The sequence below is a fragment of the Camellia sinensis genome, chromosome 3 (genome assembly GCF_055761805.1).
Source record: "Camellia sinensis isolate YWXY chromosome 3, ASM5576180v1, whole genome shotgun sequence".
NCBI classification, from domain to species: Eukaryota; Viridiplantae; Streptophyta; class Magnoliopsida; order Ericales; family Theaceae; genus Camellia; species Camellia sinensis.
Genome location: NC_138963.1, coordinates 21143108 through 21160474, shown reverse-complemented (window position 1 = coordinate 21160474; position 17367 = coordinate 21143108). Strand labels below are relative to the sequence as shown.

The 17367-nt window shown below is 35.1% G+C and overlaps 1 pseudogene; it reads right to left on the bottom strand.

Moving 5' to 3' along the window:
- Positions 1–543: 543 nt before the first annotated feature.
- Positions 544–12753, bottom strand: LOC114310207 (cell division control protein 48 homolog B-like; annotated as a pseudogene).
- Positions 12754–17367: the final 4614 nt, after the last annotated feature.

The window sequence follows — 17367 nt, the reverse complement described above, 5'->3', positions numbered from 1 at the left end:
GTATCCACGAGAGCAGCCAAATCATCAAAAACACATCAGAGATGTTTTCACATTGCAGCAGGCAGAGTTCCAAAATGATGGTTCAAAAACCGCACACACCTGCGAGTCAGACGTAAAAAATAAAAAATAAAAAAGTCCATCAGAATTTTTCTGAAAATTGCGAAAACATGGAGCATTCCTTCTAATTTGATAATTTCCCACAACCGGTATAGAAAAACAAGTATCCATAATATCCTTGTCAGAGTAAACTTCTCAAGAATAAGTAAATTTGACACCTAAAGCTCCTAACAGTGTAACTTTCCATCAAAATTGATCAGAAAAGTGCATAAACTAGGAGTATTCCTTCTAATTTGATAATTTCCAACCACTGAAATAAATATTAAAAAAACAAAAAAGAAAAAAAAAGCATCCACAATATCCTTTTCAGGATGAACTTCTCAAAAACAAGTAAATTTGACACATGAAGCTCTTAATAGTGAAGTTTTTTAGTAGAATTGTGCTTTGAGAGGCTCACCGGTTATGCCATAACGCATCAGCAATTCTTTATGTTGTTGCTAGTTCATTTGGAAAACGATCAGTCTGCATGAAAAAATATTTAACGCCGGCAAGTAAAATGAAGCTTAAGATGCCAATCGAAACAGGACCCACTGAACCCAACAAACTCAGAGTGTGCTTGGTGTTCTGTTTAGCGCTGGCTTTGGATGAGCCAGAAGATATCAGAGATGGGTTCTTCATGAATGATGAATACGAATTGACTTCTTCTCTCGTTAGGGCTGGCTTCAATGACTTCCAGACAGTCTGGAAGTGACGATTACACACAACACTAGCCGATATGTCTTCTCTCAGAGCTACAATTCCATTCCCTACATAGGCCCTCCAACTCTGCCCCCGTGAATAGCTCAGTATCCTCTGCTATTTGTTTGAGATCAAAATCGTTCCCCCAAAACAACTATATGTTAGACATCTATAAAAGGAAAAAGTCAAAACAATCCACAGTAATAATTATACATGAACTCTACAAAAAAAAAAAAAACTAGTTCAAGGGCTAGCATTGCTTATCTGCTACCTAGAAAGGACATCCAAAAGGCACAAGAACAAGGAGCAATGGACAAGTGCTTAGACAAAATTGTTAACTGATCAAAGCGTCCAGGCCACATAAGAGCAGCATCAATTGCATGAGGGCGATTTGTAGCTGCTAAAACAAGAATTCCCTAAGAAAGAAATCAGCAGATATCAAGTGAAGTTTTTAAAATCTTATCTTTAATTTCTCTCTCATGATGATGATTGAAATTAATAGCTATCAAAATAATTTATGAAGTTTAATGCTTACTTTTGCCTGTTCTAAACCATCCATTTCTGTTAGCAACGTAGATAGAAGCCTCTCTCCTACGGCAATGTTGCTGCTTGATTTGCCTCCTCTGTCATTGAAAGGTAGAAAAGGAACAAAACAAAGCAAAAGAGTAGAACCAAAATGAAACAAAATCATTATTTCAAGGTGGTGGGGAAGACAAGCCTCAATGTAGAGAATAAAGATGCGTGATCTTGGAAGTGCATTCCTCTTTCTATTCATTTATCAACTGTACTGTGACTCAGAAGGACAAGCATACATATATTCAATTATAGAATCATATGTACATACTTATACCTTGTCAAAAAAATAAGAAGAAAATTTTTGTTCTTGCTCCTACATTTTCATGAACTTGACAAGAGAAATAAATGGGAGGCTACAATTATATGTAACAGATAAGTCACATTAAGTTTTAATTGACAAAATGAAGGACTAAACCAAATGAAAATAGAACACTAACCGTTTGGCAGCAACAACATCTGCCTCATCAAAGAAAATTATGCATGGTGCCGCAAGGCGAGCCCTCCGGAACGTATTATGCAACAAAGCTTCACCTTCTCCAACATACATTGAATATAATTATGCACCACTAATTCATCATTCATAAATTTTCAAGACATGCAATGGACTGTACAAAATTTTAATCAAAGAGCCCCTTTTCAAGGCATGCAATGGACTGTGACTTTTATTCTTCATTTTAATGGACAAATTTGATCTCATTTTTTTTTTTTTTGCTGATCAAAGAAAAAAATAACCTAAAATTTTCATTAAAAATTCAGTACACAAAGTCTTCAAAACAACTAGTTTAACGCTAAAACTTGTCTCAATTATTAATTTTATTCAGTAGGCTCTGAGAGAAAAGATACCACCGCCTGAAAGCAATTTGGCAATATCAACTGGAAACATTCCTGAATGGCTTCTATCCAGGCAAAACATGATTATTTAACCAATCCTACCTAATCCCAAGATATCCAAAAAAAATTTCTTCTTCTTTGCCCTATTTTCCTTAACAAGGTTAAATTTTTATAACCTAATATTCCACTCCCCATTTGAGATGACTATTCCACTTGTTACCAGTAGTTTTGAAGAAGTTTTCAGCCAGAGCTTTTATGACTTTGATAAATTTTTAGCTCCAATTTTGAGTGAAGTAACATACAACAGTATCCATACTTTGAACTACCCACAAGGTTTTCACAACGCCTCTTAAAATTTGTAGTTATGTCAAGTTTTTATGCTCTTAACCTATCTTGCTGAAATTAATGAAAGATGATCAACCTCAAGGAAAAAAAAGAAGCTTGGGTAGCATGAGCAGCAGCTTTGGCAAGGGTGGTTTTTGAGCACCCTGGAGGTCCGTGAAGAAGAATCCCACAAACAGGTGATACTCCAAGCCTTGAAAATGCAGCAGAATGTTTTAAAGGCCACTCAACAGCTTGCTGGAGCTTTTTCTGTACCACATATTGAGACACTGTCAGGGGTCAGTAAAAGTTTCAGCCTCAACTGATTGCGTAATGTTCACAAACCTTTAAATTTTTTAATCCTCCAATATCGTCCCAAGAAACCTTGGGAATTTCCACAGTAACACCCCTTGTTATGCTTGGACCAAGGACAGATCTTGCATGCTTCCAATCATTCATTGTTAAGCTATGCATACCAGCTTCCTCATTTGCATCTGAAGATTTTCTTACTGCAGACATGGCAGCCTCGCGACACAAAGCTTCTAAATCAGCCCCAACATAGCCATTGCAAGATGCAGCTATGGATCGCAAGTCAACGCTGGGATCCAAAGGAAGCTTCTTTGTATAGAGCTGCAAAATGTTATAAGAAAAGAGCATTATTGCCTTCAACTCCATAAATTCAACATTGGGCTGAGTAACGGTAACAGTTATCCAAAGGTGAGGGGTGCTACAGAACAATTTCCAAACAAAAACTCTTGAAAATTCAATTTACCTTAAGTATTTGAAATCGTTCATCTTCATTAGGGGTTGTAACTTCAATCTCAGTGTCAAAACGCCCTGACCTTCTTAGTGCAGGGTCAATTGCATCCGCTCTTTGTACATGTAAACCAGAAGGCAAGAATAAATCTCATAATATATGTTAAATTTAAGGCTAAAATTCTAAGGATCTGATAAATGATGCAAAGCAATAAGATCCAAAAATGACAGTGCTCAATTTGACAATATTGAAGGAATTAGCTATGGTTTTTGTCTCTAAATTGGATTGGTAACTCTGACAGAGATGAAAGGTATGCTACCTCACAAGAACAGGACACCAAAAGGTTATATACAATATTTACTTCACAGCCTTCAATAAAGAGAAAATAAGTGTTGGACAATCTTCACTGTATTTAAAAGATTTAATTCTATTGTGTACACAACAACAATTAGAATTTAAAGAAATAAAGAAAAGGAGAGAATTTGTTTGATTACAAAAATCAAACTCGAAATAAAAATAAATAAATAAAAACAGATTTTATTTTGTTACAAAAACAAAATTAAAATCTGATTTAAATAAATAAAAACAACACTGAAAATAAATTAAATAACTTACTTGATATAATTTCTTCGAATTATTTTTCTGATCAAGTCCAGTGTTTAACACTGTGTCCTTAAGACAGATTCGTCCTCTCCACGGTGCTTTCAGAATTCGGACGTCTATCTCCCAGGATGAAATGATCTACCACAAACAATAGCAGCACTACTAATTGTTTGCCTTACGAACACACTAAGTGTTTACACTCTTTCTTTCGGAAATAAAATGCAGCAAGATGAAGAATAGAATTAACAGAGGTGAAATACGAAATTTCTGAATGAAAAACATCAAATGAGGGTGGTCCTATTTATAGATGTGAAGGTGGCTCTTGGATTTGAATTGAACAGGTATGTGGCTCTTGGTTTTGAATTGAACAGGTATGATACCTGTTGGGTTTTGAATTCAAACAGATTCAACAATTCAAACAGATAGCAATTACGGGAAGGGCCCTGTTTGGGTGTGCATTAATTCCAAAACAGTTTATTTCTGTTTGAAACCGGGAAGGGCCCTGTTTGGATGAACAAAAAATCCAAACTAATTTAATTTGAATTCTGGATTTTATTTTAATAAAAAATAAAATTAAATTCAAATGTTTTTGGCCCAAAAAGATTAGAAGCCCAACCACACACCACGCACCCGCGCCCAAGCCCAGCCCAGCCCGCCCGACCGGACGGACGGCGACGCGCGCGCGCGTGTGGTGATTTTTGAGTCCAATGGGTCTAGCCCATTTTGTCCATAACCTCTCCCTCTAAAACACTTGGGTACCCCTTGGGGCACACCCCAAGTATCTCACCCTAAGCCTTATAAACCCTTTCAAAACTTCCCACCAAATCAATGTGGGACAAGCTAATTTACAACCTTAACGAATTTCCACCAAAACTCCATTTCCATGGAGCACACTTTGACTTCAATTTCCCATTCACTCGGTAATGGTTTTGAGCAACCAAATATACCACGTGAATCACAACGCGGCATAGAACGCGTTACCACTTTGACCCGAGCAAATCGACACTCGGGGCCCACCTAAAAAATAGACCAAACTTGAGGAAAAAATTAACCATTTCCAACAATCCCCCACATGAATGGAATTTGATGACAACGGAAATGCAACAATATGCAGACTTAACGAAAGAGTATAAGTCGAAAATATCTTGCATCAGGATAGGTAGTTTTCGGCTTTGAACCTTCCCTAGTGATAACCTATCGGACTTACTGGCTAACCAATGGACGTGATGCCTTGAATTGTTCAACCGTTTGTGTAAGCCAAGACAATAGATTTCACACAAAATATCTTCTAACACATCGTGGTTCTCACTGTTGTGTTCATTTTGGCCTTGAACGCACCTGGTTTTCATAAGTATTTCTAGAGAATTTAGCCTCTTCATTCTTATAGAACCGGCCCCAGTTCAACACTCATATAGGTGATTCTTATTGTGAGTATCTCTTTATACTCGTCTTGATTTTATGCCTTAATCAAGATATAAGTAATCATTAAAAGCAAAGCTTATCCTTATACCCCTGCAAACAACATATGTTGCAGATATCACTCTCACCATAGGAATGGGTAGGAATTTTAATCCCTTGGTGATTTCTGGCGAGCCATACATAACTTAGTTGTCCCTTTGAACTTAGTTCTTGGGATCTCCAGTCATATAAGTAGGGTTACCATTATGACGACTCTTAAGTAATAGGCTTTAATCCCATCCCCTTCGATGAACTATACACTAGCTCTTTTGTCAAACCTTTTGTTAACGGATCCGCAATATTCTCTTTAGACTTTATATAATCTATTGAGATTATTCCGTTTGACAACAATTGCCTTACGGTATTATGTCGACGACGAATATGTCGTGACTTACCGTTATACATGTGATTCTGTGCCCTGCCTATTGCAGATTGACTATCACAATGAATGCAAATAGCTGGCACAGGTTTTGGCCACATTGGAATGTCTTCTAAGAAGTGACGAAGCCATTCTGCTTCTTCACCTGCTTTATCTAAAGCAATGAACTCGGATTCCATTGTGGATCGTGCGATGCAAGTTTGTTTCGTGGACTTCCAAGAAACAGCAGCGCCTCCTAGAGTAAAGACATATCCACTAGTGGATTTTGAATCTTTAGTATCCGATATCCAATTGGCATCACAATAACCTTCGAGTACTGCTGGATATCGAGTAAAGTTCAAACCATGATCACGAGTAAATCTTAGATATCTAAGAACTCGAATGATCGCTTTCCAATGGTCTTCTCCAGGGTTACTAGTGTACCTACTCAATTTACTGATAGCATAAGCTATATCAGGACGAGTACAATTCATTAGGTACATTAGGCTTCCAATGATTTGGGTGTATTTTAACTGAGACACTGCATCACCTTTATTTTTTGATAAATAAAGACTGATGTCTACAGGTGTTCTAGCTAAATTCAAATCATCCTTGATAAATTTATCAAGAATTTTCTCAATATAATGAGATTGAGATAATGCATATCCGTCAGATGTTTTAGTAATTTTCATTCCTAATATAACATCTGCGACCCCCATATCTTTTATATCAAATCTTTTGTTAAGCATCTGCTTAGTTGATTTGATCATGTTTTGACTGCTTCCAATGATAAGCATGTCATCCACATAAAGACAAACTATGACATATCCTTGGTCAGTGTTTTTAACATAAACGCATTTGTCACATTCGTTTATCTTAAACCCATTAGTAAGTATTGCATGATCAAATTTTTCATGCCATTGCTTAGGTGCTTGTTTTAATCCATAAAGGGATTTTACAAGTCGACAAACTTTCTTTTCTTGCCCTGATACTACAAACCTTTCAGGTTGTTCCATATAGATCTCTTCATTTAGATCACCGTTTAAGAAAGCTGTCTTAACATCCATTTGATGTATTTCTAAATTAAACAACGCTGCTATAGAAATAAGCATGCGAATGGATGTTATTCTTGTCACAGGGGAATATGTGTCAAAATAGTCCAGACCTTCCTTTTGTCTGTAACCTTTAACAACAAGTCTTGCTTTATACTTGTCAATTGAACCATCTGCTTTCATTTTTCTCTTGAATATCCATTTATATCCAAGAGGTTTAGAACCTGGTGGAAGATCCACCAATTCCCAAGTATGATTTTGCATAATGGATTCAATTTCATTATTAACAGCCTCTTTCCACAAAGGTGCTTCAGGACCTGTCATTGCTGCCTTAAAGCTTTGAGGTTCATTCTCTAACAAGTATGTCAGAAAATCTGGACCAAAGGATTTTGATGTTTTTGCTCTCTTACTCCGTCTTGGTTCATCATTAGTTAAATCCTGTTGGTCAAGACTATTACTAGTCTCTTGTGTTTGATTGTCATTAGTCTCTTGACTTTGTGTACAATCATAAGTTCTTTTCTGTGAACTTAATTCCTGTCCTTTCTTGTAAGGAAAGACATGTTCAAAAAACACAGCATTCCTTGACTCTATAATAGTGTTCACATTTATATCAGGTATATCTGATTTATAAGTTAGAAACCGATATGCACTACTATTCTGAGCATAACCAATAAACACACAATCTACTGTTTTTGGTCCAATCTTAGTCTTTTTAGGAACAGGTACTTCAACTTTTGCCAAACACCCCCACACTTTTAAGTATTTGTAGGAAGGTGGTCGACCTTTCCACAATTCATAAGGAATGCTTTTGGTTTTCTTGTGGGGTATTCTATTAAGAACATAATTAGCAGACAATATTGCTTCCCCCCACAAGTTCTGTGGTAAGCCTGAACTTAGTAACATGGCATTCATCATTTCTTTTAGGGTTCTATTCTTCCTTTCAGCAATTCCATTTTGCTGTGGAGAATAAGGGGCTGTAGTTTGGTGAATAATGCCATGTTGTACACAAAATTCATTTAATGGTGCATCATATTCACCACCCCTATCACTTCTAACCATTTTAATGGTTTTACCAAGTTGATTTTCAACTTCTGTTTTGTAAAGTTTAAACATTTCTAAAGCTTCATCTTTACTTCTAAGTAAATAAACATAACAATATCTTGTGCAATCATCGATAAATGTTATGAAATACTTTTTGCCACCTCTAGTTTGAATAAATTTTAAATCACATACATCAGTATGAATTAATTCTAGAGGTTCGGTTTTTCTTTCAACCGATTTAAATGGAGCCTTAGTTAGTTTCGCTTCTACACAAATTTCACATTTATGATTAGGATTAATTTCAAACTTTGGTATATAATCTAAACCAATTAATCTACGCAAAGCATCAAAATTCACATGTCCTAATCTACCATGCCATAAATTTGACTCAAGAATATAAACAAAAGATGTGTTATTCTTATTCATAGCAAGTTTCGGTACAACTGTCATTACATTCAACTTAAAGAGACCATCACTCATGTATCCCTTACCAACATACATACCACTCTTTGTTAATACAAATTTATCAGACTCAAATACAAGCCTAAAACCATTTTTACTTAACAAAGACCCAGAAACTAAATTCTTCCGGATATCAGGTACATGCAGTATGTTGTTGAGGGTCAGTTCTTTCCCTGATGTCATCTTCAAGATTACTTTCCCTTGTCCAGCCACAGTAGAAGTAGAAGAATTTCCCATGAAAAGTTGTTCACCATTTGCAGCCTCATTGTAGGTAGTGAACATCTTCTTGTCCGCACAAATGTGACGAGTTGCTCCAGAGTCAACCCACCACTCTTTGGGATTTCCAACCAAGTTAGCCTCAGACACCACAGCAGAAAGGTTGATGTCATTCACTCCGTCAGAGATGTAATCCAATTCTGTTACATTGGCCTGATTGGTGGTCTTCTTACTTGTACTTCCATGATTCTTCTTAGGGCGGCGGCAGTCAGAAGCTCGATGTCCAGTTTTGCCACAGTTATAGCATTTTCCTTTGAACTTCTTGCTACTATCGCCTTGTTTAGGACCATCTCCAGTAAACTTTCTCTTTTTGTTATGTAGTTTATGAACTTGTTCAACCACATTTGCCTTGGACTCAATGGGATTTTTCCCATTCCTCTTTTCAGCCTTTCGGTTATCTTCTTCAATTCTTAATCTTACAATCAATTCATCCATAGTCATCTCTTTGCGTTTATGTTTTAAATAATTTTTGAAATCTTTCCAAGCCGGTGGTAACTTTTCCACTAAAGCAGCGACTTGGAATGACTCGCTAAGAGACATACCTTCTGAATGAATATCATGCAAAATTATTTGAAAACTTTGAACTTGAGATATTACCGTTTGGGAGTCTACCATAACAAAGTCCAGAAATTTACCGACGACAAATTTCTTCGTGCCGGCATCTTCTGTCTTGTATTTCTTCTCCAAAGAATCCCACAATTCTTTTGCTGTTTTCAGAGGACTGTATACATTATACAGCATATTGTCAAGGCCATTTAGGATGTAGTTTCTGCACAGGAAATCTGAATGTTTCCAAGCATCTACAGCGGCAACAACTTGCCGATCACTTTCACCCTCTTTAAGTGCTGGAGCCTCTTCATGGAGAAACCGGGCCAAATTAAGAGTTGTAAGATAGAACAGCATCTTCTGCTGCCATCTCTTAAACTCGGTACCGTTAAATTTTTCCGGTTTTTCTCCATGATTGATTGGTACATGAACATGGTTCTGGATAGGGACCGATGTAGGTGTAACAATAGGAGTACCACTGCCAGATGCAGTTTCAGTTGTAGTAGCCATAATCTCTGATTACAAAAATCAGAAAATATTAAAACACAAATGAATTTTCTAGTTACTAAAACCAGAAAATAATTATAACAACAAAATAATTTTATTTTCCTTGTTACTAAAACTAGAAAAATAAAATATCACAAGAATTTTCTGTAATACCAAATAATATTTTGAATTGTTAATGACACCAGTATCGTACTACTAGTAGTTGTCAAAGAAAAGAGACAATATATTACTACTATCTGTCAAATAGCATAAATCACTATTTGTTTTTCCAACCAGAATATTAATTTGAAAACACAGAAAATTAAATACAATGAAGATACCCAAAAATGAGTCTGTCTTAAGATTGTTGGACAATCTTCACTGTATTTAAAAGATTTAATTCTATTGTGTACACAACAACAATTAGAATTTAAAGAAATAAAGAAAATGAGAGAATTTGTTTGATTACAAAAATCAAACTCGAAATAAAAATAAATAAATAAAAACAGATTTTATTTTGTTACAAAAACAAAATTAAAATCTGATTTAAATAAATAAAAACAACACTGAAAATAAATTAAATAACTTACTTGATTTAATTTCTTCGAATTATTTTTCTGATCAAGTCCAGTGTTTAACACTGTGTCCTTAAGACAGATTCGTCCTCTCCACGGTGCTTTCAGAATTCGGACGTCTATCTCCCAGGATGAAATGATCTACCACAAACAATAGCAGCACTACTAATTGTTTGCCTTACGAACACACTAAGTGTTTACACTCTTTCTTTCGGAAATAAAATGCAGCAAGATGAAGAATAGAATTAACAGAGGTGAAATACGAAATTTCTGAATAGAAAACATCAAATGAGGGTGGTCCTATTTATAGATGTAAAGGTGGCTCTTGGATTTGAATTGAACAGGTATGTGGCTCTTGGTTTTGAATTGAACAGGTATGATACCTGTTGGGTTTTAAATTCAAACAGATTCAACAATTCAAACAGATAGCAATTACGGGAAGGGCCCTGTTTGGGTGTGCATTAATTCCAAAACAGTTTATTTCTGTTTGAAACCGGGAAGGGCCCTGTTTGGATGAACAAAAAATCCAAACTAATTTAATTTGAATTCTGGATTTTATTTTAATAAAAAATAAAATTAAATTCAAATGTTTTTGGCCCAAAAAGATTAGAAGCCCAACCACACACCAGCGCGACCGGACGGACGGCGGCGGCGGCGCGCGTGTGGTGATTTTTGGGTCCAATGGGTCTAGCCCATTTTGTCCATAACCTCTCCCTCTAAAACACTTGGGTACCCCTTGGGGCACACCCCAAGTATCTCACCCTAAGCCTTATAAACCCTTTCAAAACTTCCCACCAAATCAATGTGGGACAAGCCAATTTACAACCTTAACGAATTTCCACCAAAACTCCATTTCCATGGAGCACACTTTGACTTCAATTTCCCATTCACTCGGTAATGGTTTTGAGCAACCAAATATACCACGTGAATCACAACGCGACATAGAACGCGTTACCACTTTGACCCGAGTAAATCGACACTCGGGGCCCACCTAAAAAATAGACCAAACTTGAGGAAAAAATTAACCATTTCCAACAATAAGTAAAACAAAAAATTGGCTTCTTCCCTTGTCTATCCCTTTACAATCTGTTAGTGTTTTCAGTTGCTTTGAGTTTCCTTCTTATTAAATTTCAGTTACATATATAAAACTATGAAACATGTATGTCTCTCTTTTTACTATGGATGCGTGCAAGCATGCAACCACCAGGGGATAAGGGGTAAGGATAAGTTGAAGAGGCCATGAGGATATTCAAATATAAATTTTCCATTGACAGAAACAAAACACAATGTTTTTTTGTTGCACTGCAAAAGTTTGGAGGTGGGTTTTATGTTACCTGGAAAAGTTTGGAGGTGAATTTTTGTAGAGAGAAAGACTGGTGGTGGGAGGTTTGGCAGATAGAGAAGGTCGTAATAGTGGTGGGAGGCGTTGACGACAGCAGCATGAATGCAAGGTTAACATGGATTTTCATAATGCATGAGACACTTGAACATAAAAAATAAAACTTATAATAAAATGTTATTGAAATATCCAAGAAATAGATGGTCTTAAAGACAATAGGAGTGCAAAACTAACCTATCAGTAGATGCCTCCACAACCACCTGTGGCACAGATCTTGATGTGGGTTTCTTGGAGTCCATAAGCATAAAAAGCTGAGAGGCTACACGAATATCTTGCTCTTTTCTGCATTTCAAGAACAAGTGACATATGTAAGTAAGAAACTACACATAAATGATGCCATATTCCCAAATCGCTGGTTCTTAGTTAAGTAGCAATGATTAGTTTCACATTAACACTTCTATTGTCTTTTTCCCCCCTCAGTAGTTTCACCAAAAAAATTAAGACAACAAAGAAACAGTGTCTATTTTATTAAGAGAAAACATTTTGGTATCAAACTAACAGAAGGCATCATAACAGTACATATGCACCCGCATGCACATAGACAAAGAAAATAAAATGCAGAAATGTGCTCTATAGCATGTAATGAGCATAACAGCTTCAACTATTAGCTAAAAAGAAAATAAAATTTTTTTCTAACCACTTATCTTTTCTCACATCAGCACCACCAAATATGAAAGACCAAATAACAATCACAAAAGTAAATTACCAAATTTTCTTGGGAAACAAACCAACCGTAAATGATTCATAACATTAGTAATAAACATCACAATATGCCACAATTTTTCTTATCAAAATGGTTCATAACATTTTTCACCACAAGTGATAGCCATTAGAATCATATACTGGACAACTAGCTTAAGAGTTTCCGTAAATTTACACTAACCAGTCCACGGGCCAGACATCCACCCAATCGACTGGTAGTTTGACACAAAAGAATTTTTTTTATTAGAACGCTCAATATCAAATGAATTTTTTACTCAAATTTGATGAAAACAAAAAAGAATAAATGTTACAGATGCTCTTAACACAAAATTGAGTTTTACTTTTATTATTTTTTTATTAATTAACCACAATTTTAACTACTCCATTAAAAATGATCTACATGATAATTGTTTGGACACCCACCACTACATCCACAACTATTTCTTCCTAAAGATACGTGGAATCAAAAAACTCACATCATTTAGATTCATAAATTCACCACACAATTCACCCATTTCAAGAGTCACAAGAAATGAGTTAATTTCAAAATAGTGGAAATACTAGAGAAAATTCAAAATAGTGAATTTCTAAAGCAACATTAAGAAGAAAAAAAAACAAATTTGAGTTAATTTCAAATTTAAAATACTAGAGAAAATAGTGGAAAAATGAACAACTAAAACAATGAAAAACGACATAATCTTGCTATGCATATTATTAGAGTGTGGAACCCATATTTTTATATGGTTGTGTCCATATACTTACTAAAAAATCTAAATTTATAAGCCTAAATGATGAGTTTTTAGCTGTGAGTTTTTGTTGTTTGGCATCAGATTGAACAAGGCAAATCTGCAATTTTAATCTTGATAACTCTTTAGATATATGCAAAAGACCCAAAGCATAGGAAAGATTTGACTTAGCTTTTGTTACATAGTTTGAGCATTCCTTGGAAAGTAGTAGTTAACAGATGTGAACACGAAAAGAATTGTCTTGGCTTTTGTTGTATAGTAGACTGAACATTCCTTGGAAGATTCTTTTACAAGTTGGAATGTTCAATTAACAGAAATAAAAATATTATGTCTGAAGCAAGTGGTGAAAGAGAGAATTATATCTAAAAGCATCATATGAACTTCATTCTTCAAATGTCCATGTCAATTACGGAAAAAAGGTCCAACTATGCTTTGTCACAAGAATGTTATGCAGTCAGAAATAAAGGTAACAGGATGAATAGGTGACAATGCAAAAGAAAAGATAGAAAAGCAAATGCATTTTGTGAAGCCAGAGGCAACAAGAACTGAGAACAATAGACAAGTTATTCTTCTGAGATGCTTTAGAACAAAGCGAAGGAGTAGGAGATTAGAAGTGTATGGAGTTCAGCTAAAGCTTTCCTGTTTAACAAATTGGAAAGATAAACTAAACTGAAACGGGGGCTGGGGCATTTATTTTCTTAGCAATCAGGTTGCATCCTCCCAAGGATGAAACAAAAACAATCAGTTAAGAGCTATATAAAACTAAAAATTTGAGTAATGAAAAAAATCTAGTGCTTGATTAGTAGTGTCCAAATATTTTGAAGTAATGAATTTCTAAAATTTGATAGTTCAAATATAATTTTATCCATACATTAACATTTAAAATCACCTTCCACAACATAGAACAACATCTTGCAATAACTGAAGTGAGTATTTTAACAATTTCATTGATTTGGGAACTACTTTGATCTAAATCATCAAATTAATTCAACACAGAAGTTGGAATGTTTGGAAAACACAACTTCGTTGATTTTGCAAACTACTTTGAATCATCATACTAATTCAATCTTGAACTACAGATTCAACATTCAAATGGCCAAAAAAAAGTAAAAATCAACGATGTTAACATGTCCGGGAGGTCAGTAGTAGTTAATAGATGTTAACACGAAAGGAATTAGTTTTGAACACATTGGCAGAAGTAGAGCCTCCTTCATCAATATTCAAGCTTGCTTTTTACTGTTGTGGGTTGTTGTTGTTTTCCTCCTCCATTGCTGCAGATTTGTTATACTCTTCCAATTCCATCTTGGCTCCTTGTGTCATGGCCTTGGATTTTCCAAGCCAACCATGCGGCCTTAGATGCTCATCAACCCACTTGGTTGCACCTAAGTCAGCCTTCCCCACTCGACCACACTAACTAAAACACAAAGTTTAGGTGGAAGAATGTATTCACTATACAAGCATAGTTATGTGCAAAGCTTTACAAGGCTCTTACACTCACAAGTGCTTCACTCTTAGAGCTCTCTTGGATCTCTTCTCTTGGCTACTTTCTTGGATCCCTTACAAATGAGACCCCTCCCCTTTATATAGCCATCCTCCTCCTCAATGGCTTGCTAGGATCATTTTGATCCAAGGGCTACAAGCTTTTCTCTAGAACCCTCCATAGAAATATCTAGGACAACTACCCTTCTACTACCTTCTAGAATTCCCTATACTAGTGTAGTACATGGTAGGCTTCTCCATGATATTCTAGGATGTTCCAAACCCATCCAGACTCTGTTGGACCCTTCAAGGTTCTTCCACCACATTCCGGAATCTTCCAGGCCACTTCGGACCCTTCCACCAGGTTCTAGAGCCTTCCAACATACTCTAGCCCGTTCTCACACCTTCTGGAACCTTCCAGCGCCTGCGGCACACCTCAAACGCTACTTCTTGTGTTACAGAAGAAGTACAAAACCAAAATTTTCAGTACTTCTTTTCAGTACTTCTCGGGGCGTGACACTTGGCTCCTGCAGCTTTTTTATTCCAGGTTTGCTTATCTTCTTCACTTAATTCCTACAAGTACAAAACCAAAATTTTCAGTACTTCTTTTTACATTTTCAAAAAAAGAACTACCCAAACAGACAGTTAAATTTCACACCTTCCATTTCACTAAAATGAGGGCATTAAGGGTAGAGTCATTAATTCCCGGCCTCTCTTCCAACAAGTTCTTCCTTGCCTCTTTGTTGTATTTTCAACAAAAATAACATAGTATAAGAAAATATAAAGCAAATTTCATTACATTTTGTTGTACTGTTAATGTCTGCTAATTCTTTGATTCACCTCCATATGGCTCATCCGTGACTACTAGCAATTCCAGCATCATTGTGAATAAAAATAAAATGACCAAAATTTTAGGTATTTACTTTTAATCTTGTTAGGTATATATAGATGCTTATAACATATTTTAAAATGACTGACCTGAATAGAAGGAATGAGGATGTGGGCTTCTTTGGTTTAAAATGACTGCCTATTTTAAAATTACTGGTTGCCTCCATGAATTAAAGTGATGTAAAATTAGTATACAAGAGAATTTGGATTAAAATTATTGGAAAATGATGTTGAGAAATAGAATTGCTACTCATAATAGGTCTTTAATTTCATTTAACAAAAATTTGACAAGATATCAAGTATTTCATCCCCAAAGTAACCAAACATTTACTTAGCCAACATCCAAAATAGCGCTGAAATAATTGGCAAGCAATCTTTCATTTTTTAAGTGAAAGGGTTGCACTGAATCTGAGTGAAACAAGGAAACCTAAAGATAATTTCCACCCCCAAGGATTGCTGGTAGAATTATATGCCAATGCCATCAAGGAGCCAGCCTTTTTATCAATGCTTCTCTAGGTAACACGACACTTGAATCGTCATTTGTTTAATGAGTATTATTATCAAAGAGTAATTCTACATATACAGAATTGAATCATATAGTTAAGTACTAAATTGTGTTTCAGTATGATGGGATGCACCACTTTAGCAGACTTTTTTCCAAATCTGATTTTACTTTTCTATTCGTCTAGTCAAATAGAACCTAAAAGTCTAAAGCTTTTTGAAAATTTCAAAAAAAAAAAAAAAATCACTAAACGAAAAAAAGTCAACAAAAAAGTCTGCATATCCTTTCAAAATTAAAAGACAATGCCAATTCCTATGTACTAAAAGGTTAATAATCATTGCATAGAAAGCAATCACAATCAATTATAACAAGGATTGAAAGGAACTATATATATGGTGGTGTGTCTGTGTATGTAATGAACAATGGAGAAAATATGTAGAGGTTACAATGGTGGGCGGAGAGGAGTGGAGACAAAACCCTCATACAGTTGGGATCCGGAAGACACAAAAAACACAAACACAAAAAATTATATATATATATATAGTGTTTTTACACTTTGCCCGTTATATTTGATATTTTTCACTTTGGCTCCTTGATTTTTTTTTTCGACTTTGACTTTTTATATTTTACATTTTTCTCAATTTACGCCTAAGTTAACTCCTATTCAAAATTAGACAAAAAATGTCACATTAATTGCCACATGACATAAAAAATATATTTTTATATTAAGATTTGAGTTTTTGTCACGTGTGTAAGTTATAATAAAATAAAATATTTTTATATCACATAACTGTCAATTTGTTTTTTTTTTTTTTTGTTTAATTTTAAAAATAAGTTAATTTTTTTTAAATAAATTGAAAAAAACTTAAAACATAAAAAGTCAAGTAGGGAAAAGAAAACTTACATTTACCGTATACCATTCATAACATTTACACTATACCATTCAAAAGTCAAGTAGAGAAAAGAAAACAATTTGCACCACAATGGTTGTAACATTTACACTATACCATTCATAACATAAGTACAATAATTCATAACTTTCACTTTAGAGATGCCCACTATAAATTCAACTTTATAACAAAATAACACTATAAATATATTAACTTTCATTGCAAAAATTTATACAGCATTCTTCAGATGTTAAAAAAAATGTTAAAAACATGATAATTAAATCGAAGGAAGGCCCACATAAGAAAAGAAATTACAGGTGTTGAACCAATTCTATACATAATAACCAGGCATCTTGAACAAAACGGGGGGGCCACGGCCCCTGTAGGCCTACACTAAGTTCCGTCCCTACAGAGATGTTTTCACATTGCAGCAGGAAGAGTTCCAAAATGATGGTTCAAAACCGCACACACCTGCAAGTTAGACATAAAAAATAAAAAAGTCCATCAGAATTTTTCTGAAAATTGCCAAAACTTGAATATTTATTGAATATAGATACATGTATAAACTTCTCAAGAATAAGTAAATTTGACACCTAAAGCTCCTAACAGTGTAACTTTCCATCA